Genomic DNA, 17,806 nt, shown 5'->3' on the forward strand with positions numbered 1-17,806 from the left:
AGACAAATGTATTTAAATAATAAACCAAAAAATTGTAGTTCATCAATGGTAAAAATAGTAGTAATAATAATATTAATGATAAAACAATAACAATAATAATTCTTATTATTTATATTCTCTCTCTCTATGATTTTTATTTTCTATTTTTTTTATATATAATAATAAATAACAAATATACAGAAACCTCTGACAAATGTATCTAGATAATACAAAATACCATATCAGTTCATCAACAGTTTAAAAAAAATTTGTAGAAATAATAAGGAAAAAATACGTATAATGATAATACTTATAATATATATATATATATACATATATAAATACTTAAATACTTATAAATATATATATATATATATAAATACTTATAAATGATAATACTTGTAATTATATATATATATATATATATATATATATATATATATATATATACATATATAATTAGTTATATATATATATAATTTGCTATATATTATATATTTGTTATATATAAAAATAGAATATTTCTTTATTAGTAGAAAAGGTTTTTACCATCCTAAAATACACACACACACACAAAGTAAAACCATTTAGAAAGGAACTCCACACATGAGGACACCTGACATATCCATTCGTCAGTAGACCTTTGTTGGAGCTATATCTTACAGAAAATAAAAAGCAGGGGACAGAGGTAATCTGAATGAAGGAGTGAATTCTGCGGAAGGAAGGAAGTGTGGTCGCCCAGTATTCCAGTATTTTGGGTTGGATGTTGAATTTACTCATCACATGCTGGAAAAATGTAACAGGACTTAAAGAATGGAGCAAAGGCAATAAAAACCTTGCATGGGTTCCAGTCATTTTCCAGTCTATAAAAAAATGTAAAAAGTTTTGGTGGCAGTGGCACTTTAAATATCCTAAGTAGGGACAGCCATCATCCCCGCCATTGATCTTCATGATGGGCCCCCTCGTCCTTTGGGGGCCTGCGCCCAACATCTCAGATAGAAGAGGCTGGCGAGTGACAAGGTATTCCATCAATTTCTGTCTCCTGTACCACCTATGGGGGGGAGAGCTGTGTCTCAGTGCCTGCTGGGATATAATCCTTCCTTAATAGAATTAGCATCTCTGGCCTGTCTCCAATAATCTCCCCCATTTCAGGGTCCATGGCGGGGGCTAATGCCAGGTGTACATATGATGTAATTATTATGACATTATTTAGTGCCTTCAACATTAACCGAACTTAGTTAATAGGCTGTGCTTATGATTGCCAGCGATTAGCATATAATTTGCATCTCATTCCCACAAAAGGTTCTTTGTTTGTAATGCAAAGCCTGCGCCATAATGATATCTTTAGCTCCATACGGGTTATTTTCTTTAAATAGTGTGGCATAACAGTTTAATGTCACTGTGCAAAGTACAGGCTGAGCGTCGTACCTTAAGTCGTATCTGATACTTTGTAACGGGCTGTGGAATCATAAGCCGATCGGCTCATTTACCGGAGTTCCGCTTCACTAAGCATTGTTTGTATTTAAACTGACCGCAGGACACAACCGCAGTGCACTACGGAAAAATAAAACAACAACAAAAAAGGAAAAAAGCAAAAAAAAAAAAACCCCAAACAACTTGTTCGGTTTTTCTAGCATTGATCTAACAGTCATTCACATATGGTAAAAAAAAATCATAGGAATGGTGTTTTCTGGCATTCTTCATCAGCAAACCTTAGCTAGGGTTTTCAGGTAAAAGCTGGTCCTCCTGTCAATGTTAGAAGGTCGTAAGACCATATTCAGAGCTGAGCGATTCTAAGTTCATTTCCTGAAGTGCTTCAACGCTCAACATCAAGATTCCCATTCTATTCAATGGTGCCCATTCACACCTGAGTTTTGTGAAGCAAATGTTCTGAAGATCTCCAATGCTCAATATCAAGAAGATTCCCATTCTATTCAGTGGTGCCCATTCACACGTAAGTTTTGTGTAGCAAATGTTCTGAAGATCTTCAGCACTCAACATCAAGATTTCCATTATTTTCTATGGTGCCCATTCACACCTGAGCGATGTGAAGCACATTTCATGCAGATCTTCAATGTCCACATCAGAATTCCTATTATAGTGCCCATTCACACCTGAGCGATGTGAAGCACATTTCCTGAAGCTCTTCAACGCTTCATAATAAGACTCCCATTATTTTCAATGGTGGCCATTCACACATGAGCGATGTGAAGCACGTTCCCTGAAAATATTCAATGCTCAGCATCAAGATTCCAACTATATTCAGTGGTGCCCATTCATACCTGAATGTTGTAAAGAACATTTCCTGAAGATCTTCAATGCTCCACATCAAGATTCCCATTATTTTCAATGGTGCCCATTCCCAGCTGAGCGTTGTGAAGCGCATTTTCTGAAGATTTTCAACGCTCTACATCAAGATTCCCATTATTTTCAATGGTGCCCATTCACACCTGAGCATTGTGAAACAAATGTTCTGAAGATCTTCAACGCTCAACATCAAGATTCCTATTATATTCAATGATGCCCATTCACTCCTGAGCGATGTGAAGCATGTTGCCTGAAGATCTTCAATGCTCCACATCAGGATTCCCATTATATTAGATGGTGCCCATTCACACCTGAGCGTTGTAAAGCACATTTCCTGAAGCTCTTCAATGCTTCATATCAAGATTCCCATTATTTTCAATGGTGGCCATTCACACATGACCGATGTGAAGCACATTCCCTGAAAATATTCAATGCTCAGCATCAAGATTCCAATTATATTCAATGGTGCCCATTCGCACCTGAATGTTGTAAAGAACATTTCCTGAAGATCTTCAACGCTCCACATCAAGATTCACATTATTTTCATTGGTGCCCATTCCCACCTGAGCGTTGTGAAGCACATTTTCTGAAGATGTTCAACGCTCAGCATCAAGATTCCCGTTATATTCAGTGGTGCCCATTCACACCTGAGCATTTTAAAGCACATTTTCTGAAGATCTTCAATGCTCCACATCAAGATTCCCATTATTTTCAATGGGGCCCGTTCACACCTGAGCATTGTGAAGCAAATTTTTGGAAGACCTTCAACGCTCAACCTCAAGTTTCCCATTCCATTCAATGGTGCCATTCACACCTGAGCGATGTGAAGCACTATTCCTGAAGTTGGAGCCCATTTACAACTGAATGTTGTGAAGCACGTTTCCTGAAGATCTTCAACGCTCAACATCAAGATTCCCATTATATTCCATGTTGCTTATTCACACCTGAGCAACGTAAAGGACATTTCCTGAAGATCTTCAACGCTCAACATCAGGATTTCCATTATATTCAATGGTGCCCATTCACACCTGAGAGAGTTTATGTTGCTTGAAGTTTGGAATTCCAAGATCAAAAAAAATAAATGAGCCTCCTTGGTGTGCACTGATATAAAAGTTCGTCTTCTAAAAGCACTGAATACAGCCAACACATTTTGGGCAAAAAGCTTCCCCCTTCTTCAGGGCTTGAGCAGTTGATGTTAATAGAGTCACAACAGAATGCACTAAGAGGCCTGTGTTGTATTAAAGGCAAAATGTTTTCTTTTTTAAAATAACTTACATGTCATACTAAACTGGAGGGTGGAATGACTTTGCACAGAGAAGCCCTGACCCTCCTCTTCTATGGTCCCCTGCTAACAATCCTGGCTCCTCCCCCCTGCTGACTGCCCCCATAGGAAGCCTCTTGCTATGGGAGCACTCATGCGGCTCGCTCCTGAGCTGGCTCTGTGTGACCATATACACACAAAGCGTGGCTTATCTCTACCCCCCCCTCTATTGGCTGTGATTGACAGCAGCAGGGGGCAGTGGCTCACGCTGCTCTCTCTAAGCCTATGAGGAGCTAGAGAGAGATGGGAGAGCCACTGGTCTCATGCACATCACTGGATCATGATCAGGATCAGGTAAGTATTGGGGGACTGGGGAGCTACACTCCGAAAGTTTTTTACTTTCATGTATAGAATGCATGAAGGTGAAAACCTTCAGCTTTTAGAACCACTTTAAGGCTTTATGAAGACTAATATCTTCTTCGATGCCCCTGTGGACTTCAGTAGGAGAGCTTGAAAAACACCTGAAATTGTGTGTAGAGGGTGTTTTTCATGACATTTCTTGCCTCCTCCTCTCATTAAATCGCTTTCCGTTGGCTAAAACATAAACACTCAATCCTGAAACCATGCAAAAGAAAAAAAAACTCCAAAATCACCTGAAACTGCTTACGCTCAAGAGTGAAGGCAGGCTCAGACTTGCACTCCCCACCCAAAAAAAGGTCCCAGTAACAACAGGCATGCTTTTTCCTATATGAGTCATGATGTCACAAGTATTATGGCAGACATAGGCACTATACTGTGTTGTGGTTGAAACCGTAATCCCCTCACATTTCTGGGTCCCCATAAAATCAACTGTTTGTTTCCATGACACAATATTGTTCCTCTAACTCACATGTGTCAAACACAAGGCCTGCGCACTGCCAAGCCTATTCAGTGGCCCATGTACCTCTCCTGCAGCTGCGGCCTCCCTCTCGTCTGTGCCTTCACCTTGTCTCAGCAGTCGGCAGCAGATAGGAGGACAGAACTCCTCTGCCAGATCCTGTCTTTCTCCGTGCAGACACGAAATGGATTATATCTACCCACTCAGCAGTCGGGGACAGAATTCCTCCACCAGATCATATCTGTGCAGCCACAGTTCCCCCTCATCTCCACCTCTCCTGGTCTCAGCATTTAGCAGACTCCAGCAGCTGATTCCAGCCCTCCTCTGGACCTCCTCCAGACCATGCACTTTCTGCTGTCCAGCTCCACCCCCAGTTTCTTATTGGCAGCAGCAAAAAGTAAGGGGGGCGCACTGTGATGTAAGGGAGGGTGAGGGAATCTTGACTTCTGATGGTGGAGAGGACGCTCTTGACATCTGATGTAAGGGGAGGTGGAGGCTCTTGACTTCTGATGGTGGGTGGCTCTTGACATCTGATGTAAGGGGAGATGTAGGCTCTTCAACTTCTGATGGTGGGGGACTCTTGACATCTGATGTAAGGGGGGTGGAGTTTCTTTACTTCTGATGGTGGGGGGCTCTTGATATTTGATGTAAGGGGAGGTGGAGGCTCTTGAACTTCTGATGGTGGGGGGCACTTGACATCTGACCTAAGCGGAGGTGGAGGTTCTTGAACTTCTGATGGTGGGGAGCTCTTGACATCTGATGTGAAGGGAGTTGGGGGCTCTTGAACTTCTGATGGTGGAGGGTTCTTGATATCTGATATGGGGGGGGTGCTTTGTACATTTAGTCATACAGAGACAATCAGCCCTTTGGTGGAAACCATAATGCTGGTGCAGCACGCAATGAAATTGAGTTTGACACCCCTGTTTTAACTGAACCAATATGGATACATCCGGAGCTGGGACTAGGTTCTTTAGTGCCCAAGGAGAAAAGGCCAATGTGCATCCCCGTTTCATGAGCTGTGAACTATATCTGTAGCAAATGTAGCATGGCCTGCCCTTTTTCTGCCCTCTTCCAGCTGAAGCACCTAAGGTGGCCACCTTTACTGCCTACCCCTTGGCCTGGCCCTGGGTATGTCAGTGAAATTGTGTAAACTTTGTGATTTAAAAGCATGTTGCATGTGCTTTGTACATGGCGCTTGATAGGCATTTTATCAACTTTTTTATATCTGATAGAAATTCACAGGGAATGTCTATTGCAATTTAATGTTTATACACCCATAGCTAGGCTATTGTAATACCAACAGGACAAAACACATCTAAGTACAATGAAACATGACCTGACCACATCAAAGAGTGCAATGCAGTTGTGCCGTGATAGATTTTCATATGTATTGGATAAATGCAAGACAAATGTCAGTATATATGAACCTTTGTGGTCTTCTGGTAGACACCTGATGAAACCTCCTGGGGAATTAGCCTGTGCTAAGAGTCCAGCTCTGCTACACTGACTGAATGGCAATCAACTGCCATATTCCGAAGATGGAAAATGTACAGAAGTAGGATGATGCTTGTCGGTTTTCACTTAGCACAGAACAACAAATAAAGGAGCGCTTCCAACCCTGTGGAAGTCAATAGAGTCACAAGCCCAGGAATAGTTACAATCGAAATCCACTTTAATGTTGGGTTAAAAAGCATGACATGTGGGAGTGCCCAGACTGATACATCACCAAGCCAGTGGAAAGAAGAAACACATATTCCTATTCCCAAAAGCTGGAGAGTGACACATAATCTTTGACCCAACAGTATGTTGTTCAGCCCAGGAGCCTGAGGACAGTGGGAAGGGAGTATAGATGGCAGCCGCTGGGATCACTGAGATGGAGCATCCTCCAGAAGTCATGTTATGTCATACACCTGGGGAGAGACCGCCCGAATAAGGGCTGGTGAGGGCAAACTGAAAGCCTAGAGGAGCCACCATGTCAAACCAAAGGAGAGAAGCCGGTCATCATGATAACATGTTTTGGGGACTTGCCTCTTCCTCAGATCATGTGATTATGAACCGGCAATCAAAATATATATAGGAGGGGCTGGAGGAGTGTGCCATCCTTAATAGCCACCCAAATATATACATATACACCCTTCCCACTGTCTTAAGACTCCTGGGTTGAGCAGCCTACTGTTGGGTCCAGGATTATGCGTCATCCTCCAACTTTTGGGAATATGTGTTTCTTCCCTGCACTGGCTTGGTGATGTATCAGTCTGGGCACTCCTACATGCTTTTTAACCCAACATTAAAGTGAATTTCGATTTTAACTATTCCTGGGCTTGTGACTCTGTTGACTTCCACAGGGTTGGGAGTGCTCCTTTATTTGTTGTTTTGTGCTCATGTCTCATTGCTGGTCAAAGGAGTTGTTGGAGCTGCCCATACTGTGGTTGTCTACTTATCCCCTGCAACCTCACTGCGCTTGGTATTTGCACCATTTCTTAGTTTTCACTTAGGCAGACTATAAACAGGAAACTTATTGATCTTAAGGACTTGAAATCCCCACCATCTTGATGCACATGGACCTCAAGTTCAAACCCTTACTTTAAAGCAGCCTTTCTCAAACTTTTTTTCTACCCCCACAGGAACCCTTAAAGAAATCAGGTGTCAGGGCTCTGCTAAAATAAATTTTTTGGGGTCATTGGGAAAATGCCCCTTTTTATATATATTGTCAGTGGAAAGAATGCCACATTCACAGAGAGCTAATAAGTTCATTGGTGGCATGCTGCTGGCTCTGCCTAGTGGTGTTAGTCTTGGAAGACACCATCAGACTGAAGGCCAATCAGCCGCAGCTCCAAGGACGTATTAACCATAAGGCAAACAAGGCATTTTTTAGGGGGGGCAGTCCTGCCCCCTGGAAGAAGGGGCATATGTGACATGGGGACCAGGTGGGATCCGAGAGAGGCTGTGGGCTGCTTGATGGTGTATGCAGAGCCGGACTGTCGTTCCTGGAGATGGCCAGAGCTGTGAAGGTGAGTGTCTTTCTCTCTGTCGCGGGGGGGGGGAGGTGTTAGTGGAAGGCTCTCTCCATGGGGGGGGTCTGGTGTTTGTCAGTGTCAGGCTCCCTCTGTCGGGGAGGGGGGGCGTCTGATTTTTGTGTTGCCTAGGGCAGCACAAAACCTAAATATACCACTGCAGAGCTCAAGGAACTCCTAGGAACCTCTGGAGGAACACCAGGGTTTTACATAACCCTGGGTGAGAATGGCTGCTTTCAAGTGTCTTTAAAGGTAAATCTCTAGAGTGGTGAAAAGGTTAGAACCTATGTAAGGTTTTCACTGCTGTTTGGGTCTTGGTACCTGTTGTCACTGGGACTGAGATCCAAAAGAAGCTCATGTATTTTTTTGAGCGGCAAGCTTCAAACAACACTGTGCTCAGGTGTGAATGGGCAACATTTAATATAATGGAAATCCTAGTTTCTAGCTTCTAGTGAAGCTTGAAATTGTGCTTCAAATCACTCACATGTGAATGGGGCCCAGAGTTTAGATGGCTGACAGGCAACAAAGTCACTGCTGGGAGCGGGATCTGAGCTACTGCAAGAAAGTAAAAGTAAGAAGCCTCTGCTGCAAACTTTAAGGATGAATTCATCCACAATGTCTGCAGCTACAGAGGTCTGTGAGGGCTTGTTTAAAGTTTTATTACTGCTTGTTAATATTTAAATGTCTGAATGTTCATAGCCTGGCCACAGTTCTAATTTCAAGCAAACTTGCAATTGGTCAAGTAACCGTAAACAAACATTTCTGCATTTGAGGCAGGGCTTTTTTTCGGTTGTACCGCCAACCCTGGCACTGGCCTTGTGCTCACTGCTGTCACTTGTAAACACAGAAGCTGGAAGAGGAAGTTTTCTGCACCGTTCATTTCCTCTACTGGCTTCTGTATTTACAACAAGTGACAGCACCCCCCCTCCTGGCAACCAGAAACCTCCCTGCCCTTCACAGCAGAGGAGGAGGTCTGCCACACCAGCTTCATGGCAGCAGATCCTCCTGCATGGAGGACTACTGAGGACTGGGTGAGTAACTACTAGCTTCTCGACCACAGCAGCCTCTCTATGTCACTTTGTATTGGGAAAGGGCTGGGGGCAGATTGAGGAGGGGAAATAGCTTTTCACTGAGAAGGGAATTGAGGGGAGAGCTTTGTATTTGGGAAGGGGGGGTTGGGAGAAAAGTTCTGTACTAGGGGGTTGCATAGAGATTGGTACTGGGAAGGAGGTTGTAGGGGTTTTTGGTTGTAAACTGTGTATTACCTATTCCTGAGCCTTGTGACCTGCTCAATACTCAATCCTGAGCCCTAAGTGGTACATAATTCTGAGATCTGTGCAATACATACTCCTGAGCCCTGTGCAATACACACTCCTGAACCCTGCACGATGGGCACTCCTGAACCCTGAGCAATACACACTCCTGAGCCAGTGCAATGTGAATATCAGACCCCTGTGCTATACATACTCCTGAGCCCTGCATGATTTGCACTCCTGAGCCCTGTGCAATACACCCTCCTGAGACCTGTGCAATACACACTCCTGAGCCCTGCACAATATGCACTTCTGATCTTGTGTCATATGCAGTACTGAACCCTGCACCCTTTGGGAAACGTAATTCTGACTTGCGGCCATACCCGCCATTTGCTTCTCTCCCATAGGAAGTAAAGGTCATTGTTGGCAATGGGGATGTGAGTTCCTGCACCTATTACCTGAGAAAAAAAAAGCCTGATAAGAGCTAGACAGTGTATGGTGGTATAACTTACTTTAGTTTTAATGTCCCATCAGAGGACCTTGACAGCCCCTCGAAGTACCTGTACTAATACACGAAATCCCGGGCTGGGGGGGTATAGGTAATCCCTCCATCTGTCTCACAAAGCAATGAAGGCAGCCTGTGGGACCTATCAAAGGTTATGGGATTGGCAGTAGGAGGTATGGGTTGTGCCAGGTGCACTTTAGGTTGGTTGGTTGGTTGGTTGGTAAGGGTATCCACACTTTATATCAGCTTTTTTCAACCTTTTCAGCACAGAGGAACCCCTGAAATAACTTTCTGGTCTCAGGGAACCCCTGATAAAAATGACCATATCTACAACTCATTCTACATTAGTGAACATCAGTGGGAAGAATGTTCCTTACATTTGTGGTCATTGAGAAGAATTACCCCCTTACAGATAGTTAAAAAGATCAATGGTTTCAGTGGGAACTCTTCTGAGAGGCAGAAATTGCTCATTGCTCAAGGAAGCCCTACAACCTCTGGAGGAACCCTACTCTACATATTGATTTTTGCCTTCAGGTTCTGTATACAAGACACAGTTGAGGTTGCTTTGTCTTCAGTACTCTACGCCAATAAACACTTGCAATCTGCATCCTTGGACATTTCCATACTGATAGGTTTTGGCTCTTAATTGGACGCTATAAAAATACTCATTGTGTATATATATTTTTCCTCCCCCCCTCAAAAAAAACAGGAGGCAATTTGCAATCAAAATGCCACCCTCGCCCATTGGCAATTTGAAAGGCTGATGGACACTGAACTTTTTTTTTTTTTTTTTACTGCCATTCTTTCAACTTCTTTAATTAACAGTGTTCTCCGACCACGGCCGGCGCTGAAAGTATTGCCGCGGCCTGTTTTCAAATGGTGCCTTAATGAACCTATTTGCATGCTCTCAGCCCGTGCGTGAGATCAAACCCACCGTCCGGCGTCTAAGCTCGGATCACTCAAAACAGCTCGGGCGGATTAGTAAGTAGGTAAAATAAAAAAAAAAATAAAAAAAAAATAATAATAAAATAAATAAATAAATAAATCTCATTTTGCATCTGACATTAATAACTTTCAGAAGAGCGAACACTGGTATTTGTGACTGGACCCCGAACGGCGAGAGGCCTGATGTCCTAGACGCACAAGGGCACCGAGCTGAGCAACCAACAAGATATGAAAAAATAAATCATGCATAATGCAAAATTTTCTACCTTACATGTTAATTAATGTGTGCAATCAATTACTGACGTTATAATATGAAACGAAAAAGAAGCGGCGGAGAGAGGAATGGAAATAAAATATAAAAAAAATAAAAATAAATATAAAAAAAACACCTATACATTTTTTAATGCTTTTTTTTTTTCTCCTATTTAAACAAATAGTCTTCCCTGCCTCCGAATGCTGTGCGGCGACATGCTTTGAATAACAAGCATCGTAAAATCTAATCAGATTTATAAGGGAAATTGATTATTGTGGCAGGGAAGAGGAGAAGCAAATAAGCCGGAGTTTAAGTGTTAATTTTTATGCTAATCCACAGTGGCTTGCGATGAAGCAATTTTGCGCGGTGGCACAAATATAAAATTGTCCCCTTGCAGAGAGATGTCAGTTTGCCAGACCTGAAAGGAGTAATTTATTAGGTAGGTTCCTATTAGGAGGTGACATAGTAGTTATGCTGCTAAGCACACAATAGGGCTTCGCGGTTATCCTTCCTAAGCTGTCGTAACAATGCAACATTCTAGACGGAGTGTTGGGGGGGGGCATAAACATACTGTCATAGGCAGGGTGGTCCCTGTCTATGGACAAAGGGCTATTTGATACAGTCCCTTGTCAAAATAAAAGACGCAATTAAACGGCAGCTCCGTTTGTTTGTTTTTTGCACAGCGGGGGACAAATATATTTAAAAAAAAAAAAAAAAAGGTTTTGGAATGGGGCATGGGCATGTACCCCCCTTCCTTTTCATCAAACCCATCGAGTGTTTTCAGGATGCCATTAAATAATCAATACACCCTATCACGTGATGATGTCATATTTAAGACAAGCTGTCGGTGACAGCAAAAAAAAAAAAAAACCTGCCGTGACCTTCTTTTTTGTTGCTCTGGAACGGTGACAAAAATCACTTCCACTCTGCGGTTTCACAAAATCGCGTTTTTTTTTTTTTTTTTGGACAATATTCGAGAGAATTAATAGCGTTAAGGGTTCTGATGCAATTCACATATAGGTCAATTATATTCACAAACATCTGCTGTGTCACTCGCATTTGCATATAGCATTCATATGTAAATGACGCCTCTTTTTTTTTCTCGAGTAATATATTAAAAAATACACACCAGATTTGCATATCACTTTAGATCGGTGTATTAGAAACAATTTATCATTCGCTGCTTTCTTTCTTTTTTTTTAAGGAAAAAAAGAAAGTAAGGAGGAAAGGGGGGGGGGGGGGGGGTGAGGGGAAACAATATGTTGAAAGATGGGTGTTATATCTGAGGACATGTGTGATTTATACAAGGAGCCCTTAGTGGGAACACTTCCATTTTAAAGCAGCTTATGTCCCTTATAAATCAATAATCACACAGATGGACGAATGATAATCTATTTAGGATGCCTGATAGCAAATATTGTTGTACAGATGATTAGAGAACGTCGTTCTTTTAGCAGCGAGGCTCTCCCGCGCATTGGTGAGTTTGGACAAAAAGCTTTAAAAAAGAAAAAAAAAAAATACAAAAAAAATGTAAAAAGTATATACTCAAGTATTTAGCAGAAAAAAGCTTCTGACATAGACCAGATCAAGAACACGGAGAGGATGGGAGAGAAAAAAGAAAAAGAACAAAGGGGTTTTAAATCATCTGCCAATATAATAATATCAATCTCTGTGTCTTTAACAAAACAGGGCCTCTTAATGGAATTGTGACTTCAGGTGTAAATAGTATTCAAAGCTACATTGTCCGGGCCCCGAGCTCGTTCGGCTAAAATGCAGGTTGTCAGGAGTGGCAGCTGCATGGAATGGTGATAAATATAAGCAGGTATTGATCTGATGAAAATGAAGGATTCTTGTGCCTCGAAGTGTTTAGCTTCCTTGACTAGAGGACGTCACCGGTGGCCTTGCCGTGGGATAGGTTTTCATTCGGATTTTATTTCATCTTTAACCTTTTTTTTGTGATGTTCCTTGACCTCTGATGGATGCTAAGATTTTGGCAAATTTGTTGTGGTTTTTTTTTTTTTTTCACTTTTAGTTTTATGTTACATTTTGTTTCTGTTTTATTGCAGTGACGAGGAGATAAGGCTTTCCGCGAGCAAGCCCGCCTTGGCCTAAAGGCCATACGCCTTCCCCCCCTCCCCCCCATCAGACCATCTGTCCTTAAAACAAGCATGCAGGTCAGCTGTTAAGGTAAGAAGATGGTAAAAAGTATTGTCCAAACTTCTTGGCTTTGTGCATGTTTTGTAATAAAATGGTTTCTTTTAATGGTACACTCCGGTCAACATTCCAAATTAAAGAGGCTACATCACTTTGCCCGAAAATTGCTTGCGCCTAGTGGTTGGCCATTAGACCTGAGCTGTTCTCAATGGGACATGGCTGTGAAAGCCCCTACCCCAAGCCATTGATCCCAATATCTGATACCTGCTCAGCGGTGCCGTCACATCCTCCGTCATGCAGAATTGGAAGGACTTAGTGATTGACTATTAGACCTGAGCTGTTCTCAGTGGGACATGGCTGTGAAAGCCCCTACCCCAAGCCATTGATCCCAATACCTGATACCTGCTCAGCGATGCCATCACATCCTCCGTCATGTAGAATTGCATGGGCTTAGTGATTGGCTATTAGACCTGAGCTGTTCTCAATGGGACATGGCTGTGAAAGCCCCTACCCCAAGCCATTGATCCCAATACCTGATACCTGCTCAGCGGTATCGTCACATCCTCCGTCATGTAGAATTGCATGGGCTTAGTGATTGGCTATTAGACCTGAGCAGGTCTAATTTGATAGTGATACCAGCTCAGCAGTGCCGTCACATCCTCCGTCATGCAGAATTGGAAGGACTTAGTGATTGACTATTAGACCTGCGCTGTTCTCAATGGGACATGGCTGTGAAAGCCCGTACCCCAAGCCATTCATACCAATACCTGATACCTGCTCAGCGGTGCCATCACATCCTCCGTCATGTAGAATTGCATAGGCTTAGTGATTGGCCATTAGACCTGAGCTGTTCTCAATGGGACATGGCTGTGAAAGCCCCTACCCCAAGCCATTGATCCCAATATCTGATACCTGCTCAGCGGTGCCGTCACATCCTCCGTCATGCAGAATTGGAAGGACTTAGTGATTGACTAGTAGATCTGAGCTGTTCTCAATGGGACATGGCTGTGAAAGCCTGTACCCCAAGCCATTCATACCAATACCTGATACCTGCTCAGCGGTGCCATCACATCCTCCGTCATGTAGAATTGCATGGGCTTAGTGATTGCCTATTAGACCTGAGCAGTTCTCAATGGGACATGTCTGTGAAAGCCGTACCCCAAGCCATTGATACCAATACCTGATACTTTCTCAGCGATGCCGTCACATCCTCCGTCATGCAGAATTGCATGGGCTTAGTGATTGGCTATTAGATCTGAGCAGGTCTCATTTGATAGCGATACCTGCTCAGCAGGGCCATCACATCCTCCGTCATGTAGAATTGCAGGGGCTTTGCTGTTGGCTATTCAAACTGAGTGGTGTTGATTTGGATGTGTCTGTGAAAAGACCTTACCCTGACCCATTGATACCAATGGACTTGGCGAATGACTGTTGGACTAGAGCAGTGCAATGTGTGATGTGTCTGTGAAAACCCCCTACCCCCACCCATTAATGCCTTCATGTAGAATTGCATGGGCTTTGCTATTGGCTATTCAAACTGAGCGGTGTCGAATTGGATGTGTCTGTGAAAAGACCTTACATTGACCCATTGATACCAATGGACTTGGCGAATGACTGTTTGACTAGAGCAGTGCAATGTTTGATGTGTCTATGAAAAGCCCCTACCTCCACCCATTAATGCCTTACCTATAACTATTGAGTAGTGGCAATTAGGATGTGTCTGTGAAAAGCCCCTACCCTGATCCATTGATACTATACCCCCTACCCTATACCCATTGAGCTGTGATGTCACACCATTCATCATGTAAAGATGATTGGGCATAGTGATTAACTGTTTGACCAGAGCAATGCCAAATGGGGGGTGTCTTTAAAATGTCCCTACACTGACCTATTGATACCATACCTGATACCAATTGAGCAGTGATGTCAAACCATCCATAATGGAAAATTGCTTGGGCTAAGTGATTGACTGTTTGACTAGAGCAGTGCCAAATGGGACATGTCTGTGAAAAGCCCTTACCTTGACCCATTGAATCCATACCCATAACTACTGAGCAGTGACATAACACCCTCTGTCATGTAAAATTGCTTGGGCTTAGTGACAGGTCATTAGACCTGAGCAGTACTGAATGGGATGTGTCTGTGAAAAGCCCTAATTGTGACCCATTAATACCATGCCTGATACCTACTGAGAAGAGATGTCACACCCTCTGTCATGTAAAATTGCTTGGGCAAAGTAATTGGTCATTAGACCTGAGGGGTGCTGAATGAAACATATCTTGGTAAGGCTACCTACCCATCTCAACCTATTGATTCCCATTCCCAATACCCATTGAGCAGTGACATTGTACCATTCATCATGTAAAATTTGTTGGGTCTAGTGGTTGACTGTTTGATTAGAGCAGTGCTAAATGGGATGTATCTATGAAAAGCCCATAGCCCATACTATTGATACCATAACCATTATTGATACCTTTTGAGCAGGAATATCACACCCATATCACATTCCTGGGGCTTAGTAATTGGTTGCTGGACCTGAGCAGTGCCGAGTGTCTGAAAAGCCCCTACCCCAACCTATTGATACCATGTCCATTCCCAATGCCCATTGAGCAATGACGGCACAGCTTATGTAAAATTGTTGGGTCCAGTGGTTGACTGTTTGATCAGAGCAGTGCTGAATGGGACATGTCTGTAAAAAGCCCCTCCCTTGACCCATTAATTCCACGCCCACTCTCAATACCCATTGAGTAGGGATGTCACACCCTCTGTCATGTAAAATTTCTTAAGTCTAGTGATTGGCTGTTTGACCTAAGCAATGCCAAATGAAATGTGTCTGTGAAAAGCCCCTACCCTATTCTATTAATTCTGATCCTTTATAACCTTTGAGCAGTATTTTCACACGATCTGTCATGTAATATTGCTTGAGACGTGATTGACCATTAGACCTGAGAAGTGCTGAATGGGACATGTTTGTGAAAAGCCCTTACCTCGATTCATTGATACTCGCTTCTCCTTTGATCCAAAAAAATATCTGGTGTCAGGAGGTGCCTTGACACTCTCCGTCATGTAAAATTTCCTGCACTTATGGAAAAGCTGACCGACCTGAGCTATGTCACATGGGTGGAGGTCATATACACCCCCCTTAATGGAAAGCACTGTGTATTGTAAGGTAGAGGAAGGCAATGAAAATGGACATAGGTGTGAAGCTAGAATAAAACAACCTAAAAAAGTTGGATCGTAGATGTTACTCTGGGGAAGCTGCTACCTGCATTTAATCCATAGCTGTACGCACCTTCTACACTTCTACAGTCATTGAGCTTCCTACTTGGGCCATCAAGAGCTCTAGCTGACCCTTGACAACTAGTCAGTGAGGACATCATTTAGGTTATTATTGTAATAATAACTGACAGCAACATTTGATGTGATTTCCAGTTTTTCACATGCTTGCCTGTCCATATTTTCATGATGTTATTTGATAACCAGCGGCTATCTGTATGTCATGCCGTTAATGCTTCTGCTAAGCAATTAGTGAGAAAGAAGGATAAGCCACACAGAGATTACTTTGTTTTTTGGATACCTCTTTTAAAGGAGGAAAGAGAACCAGTCACAATTGGGCCTATGCAGGAATCTGAATATAGTCTTTAATCGGTATAGATGTTTGCGCATATTTATGAAAGATTCATATTTGTCTCCTATGTTTAGCATTTTTTTCTTTTGCGTGAGTCCAGCTTTCAGTTGCCAAGTCAGGATTCAGATTCCACTTAAAGTATGACAGTTGCTGCCCTGTCAACCAGGGTTCTGTGGAACCCTAGGGTTCCTCCAAAGTTTGCTAGGGTTCCTTGAACTGTGGCTGATTGACCTCCCGTTTGATGGGGCCTGCAGGTTCCAGGGCCAACACCACTTGGCAAAGCCAGCAGCAGGGCACTAATTATCTTTTTAGCTATCTGTAAGAGTAGGATTCTGACAACCACTGTGAGGCAAGCCATAGATGTTGATGAAGAAAATCGCTCAATTCTCCCATCAACACAGTAAGTGTTGATGGGGGAATCCCTCCCATGGAGCTGTTGTGTTATGCCGGCAGGGAGCCTTCCCAGTCAGCAAAACACAATGAGTATTTCTAAGGGCAATAGCCACCGGTAATAATTGAAACCAAAATATTTGACAGGCTGGTTGTGCTGCAGTCAATTAACGGATTGACTTCAGAACAACCAGTCTGTCCATAGATGGATCAAATCTCAGCCGGTTCAGCAGGGACTGGCTGAGATTTGATCCATCTATGGACAGGCTGGTTGTTCTGAAGTCAATCCATCAATTGACCATGGAGCTGTTGTGTTATACCGGCAGGGAGCCTTCCCAGCCAGCAAAACACAATGAGTATTTTTAGCAGCAATAGCCACCGGCAGTAATTGAAACCAAAATATCTGACAGGCTGATTGGGCTGAAGTCAATTGACAGATTGACTTCAGCACAACCAGCCTGTGCATAGATGGATCAAATCTCAGCCGGTTCAGCAGAGACCTGCTGAGATTTGATCCATCTATGGACAGGCTGGTTGTTCTGAAGTCAATCCATCAATTGACCATGGAGCTGTTGTGTTATGCCGGCAAGAAGCCTTCCCAGCCAGCAAGACACAATGAGTATTTCTAGTGGCAATAGCCACCGGCAGTAATTGAAACCAAAATATTTGACAGGCTGGTTGTGCTGAAGTCAATTGACAGATTGATTTCAGAACAACCATCCTGTCCATAGATGGATCAAATCTCAGCTGATTCAGCAGGGACCGGCTGAGATTTGTTCCATCTATGGACAGGCTGGTTGTTCAGAAGTCAATTCTTCAATTGACCACAGAGCTGTTGTGTTATGCCGGCAGGGAGCCTTCCCAGCCAGCAAAACACAATGAGTAATTCTAGCGACAATAGCCACCGGTAGTAATTGAAACCAAACTATTTGACAGGCTGGTTGTGCTGAAGTCAATGGACAGATTGACTTCAGAACAACCAGCCTGTCCATAGATGAATCAAATCTCAGCCTTTTCAGCAGGGACTGATTTGATCCATCTATGGACAGGCTGGTTGTTCTGAAGTCAATCCTTCAATTGACCATAGAGCCTGTCCATAGATGGATCAAATCTTATCTGGTCCCTGCTGAACCGGCTGAGATTTATCTATGGCCGGCCCAAGGGTTTTATTTTTCTGAAAGACTACCAATGTGCAAGGCCTGTTTCCAACTGCCCCCGAGTGAATAGATCTAGTAAGAGT

General features: G+C 43.0%; 1 protein-coding gene across 3 annotated transcripts in view; it reads left to right on the forward strand.

Annotated features, from left to right (window-relative positions):
* ZNF536 (zinc finger protein 536) overlaps positions 1-17,806 on the forward strand; it is a 641,179-nt gene that overhangs the window by 298,021 nt on the left and 325,352 nt on the right. For all 3 annotated transcript variants that reach the window (XM_089663032.1, XM_089663034.1, XM_089663033.1), the window contains exon 5: positions 12,461-12,581. The gene's annotated coding sequence lies outside the window, so the exon portion shown is untranslated. The remainder of the gene's footprint in view (positions 1-12,460; positions 12,582-17,806) is intronic.

The sequence above is a fragment of the Staurois parvus genome, unplaced genomic scaffold (genome assembly GCF_062004578.1).
Source record: "Staurois parvus isolate SC_StPar_1 unplaced genomic scaffold, SC_StPar_1.0 ptg001614l, whole genome shotgun sequence".
In the NCBI taxonomy this organism is placed as follows: Eukaryota; Metazoa; Chordata; class Amphibia; order Anura; family Ranidae; genus Staurois; species Staurois parvus.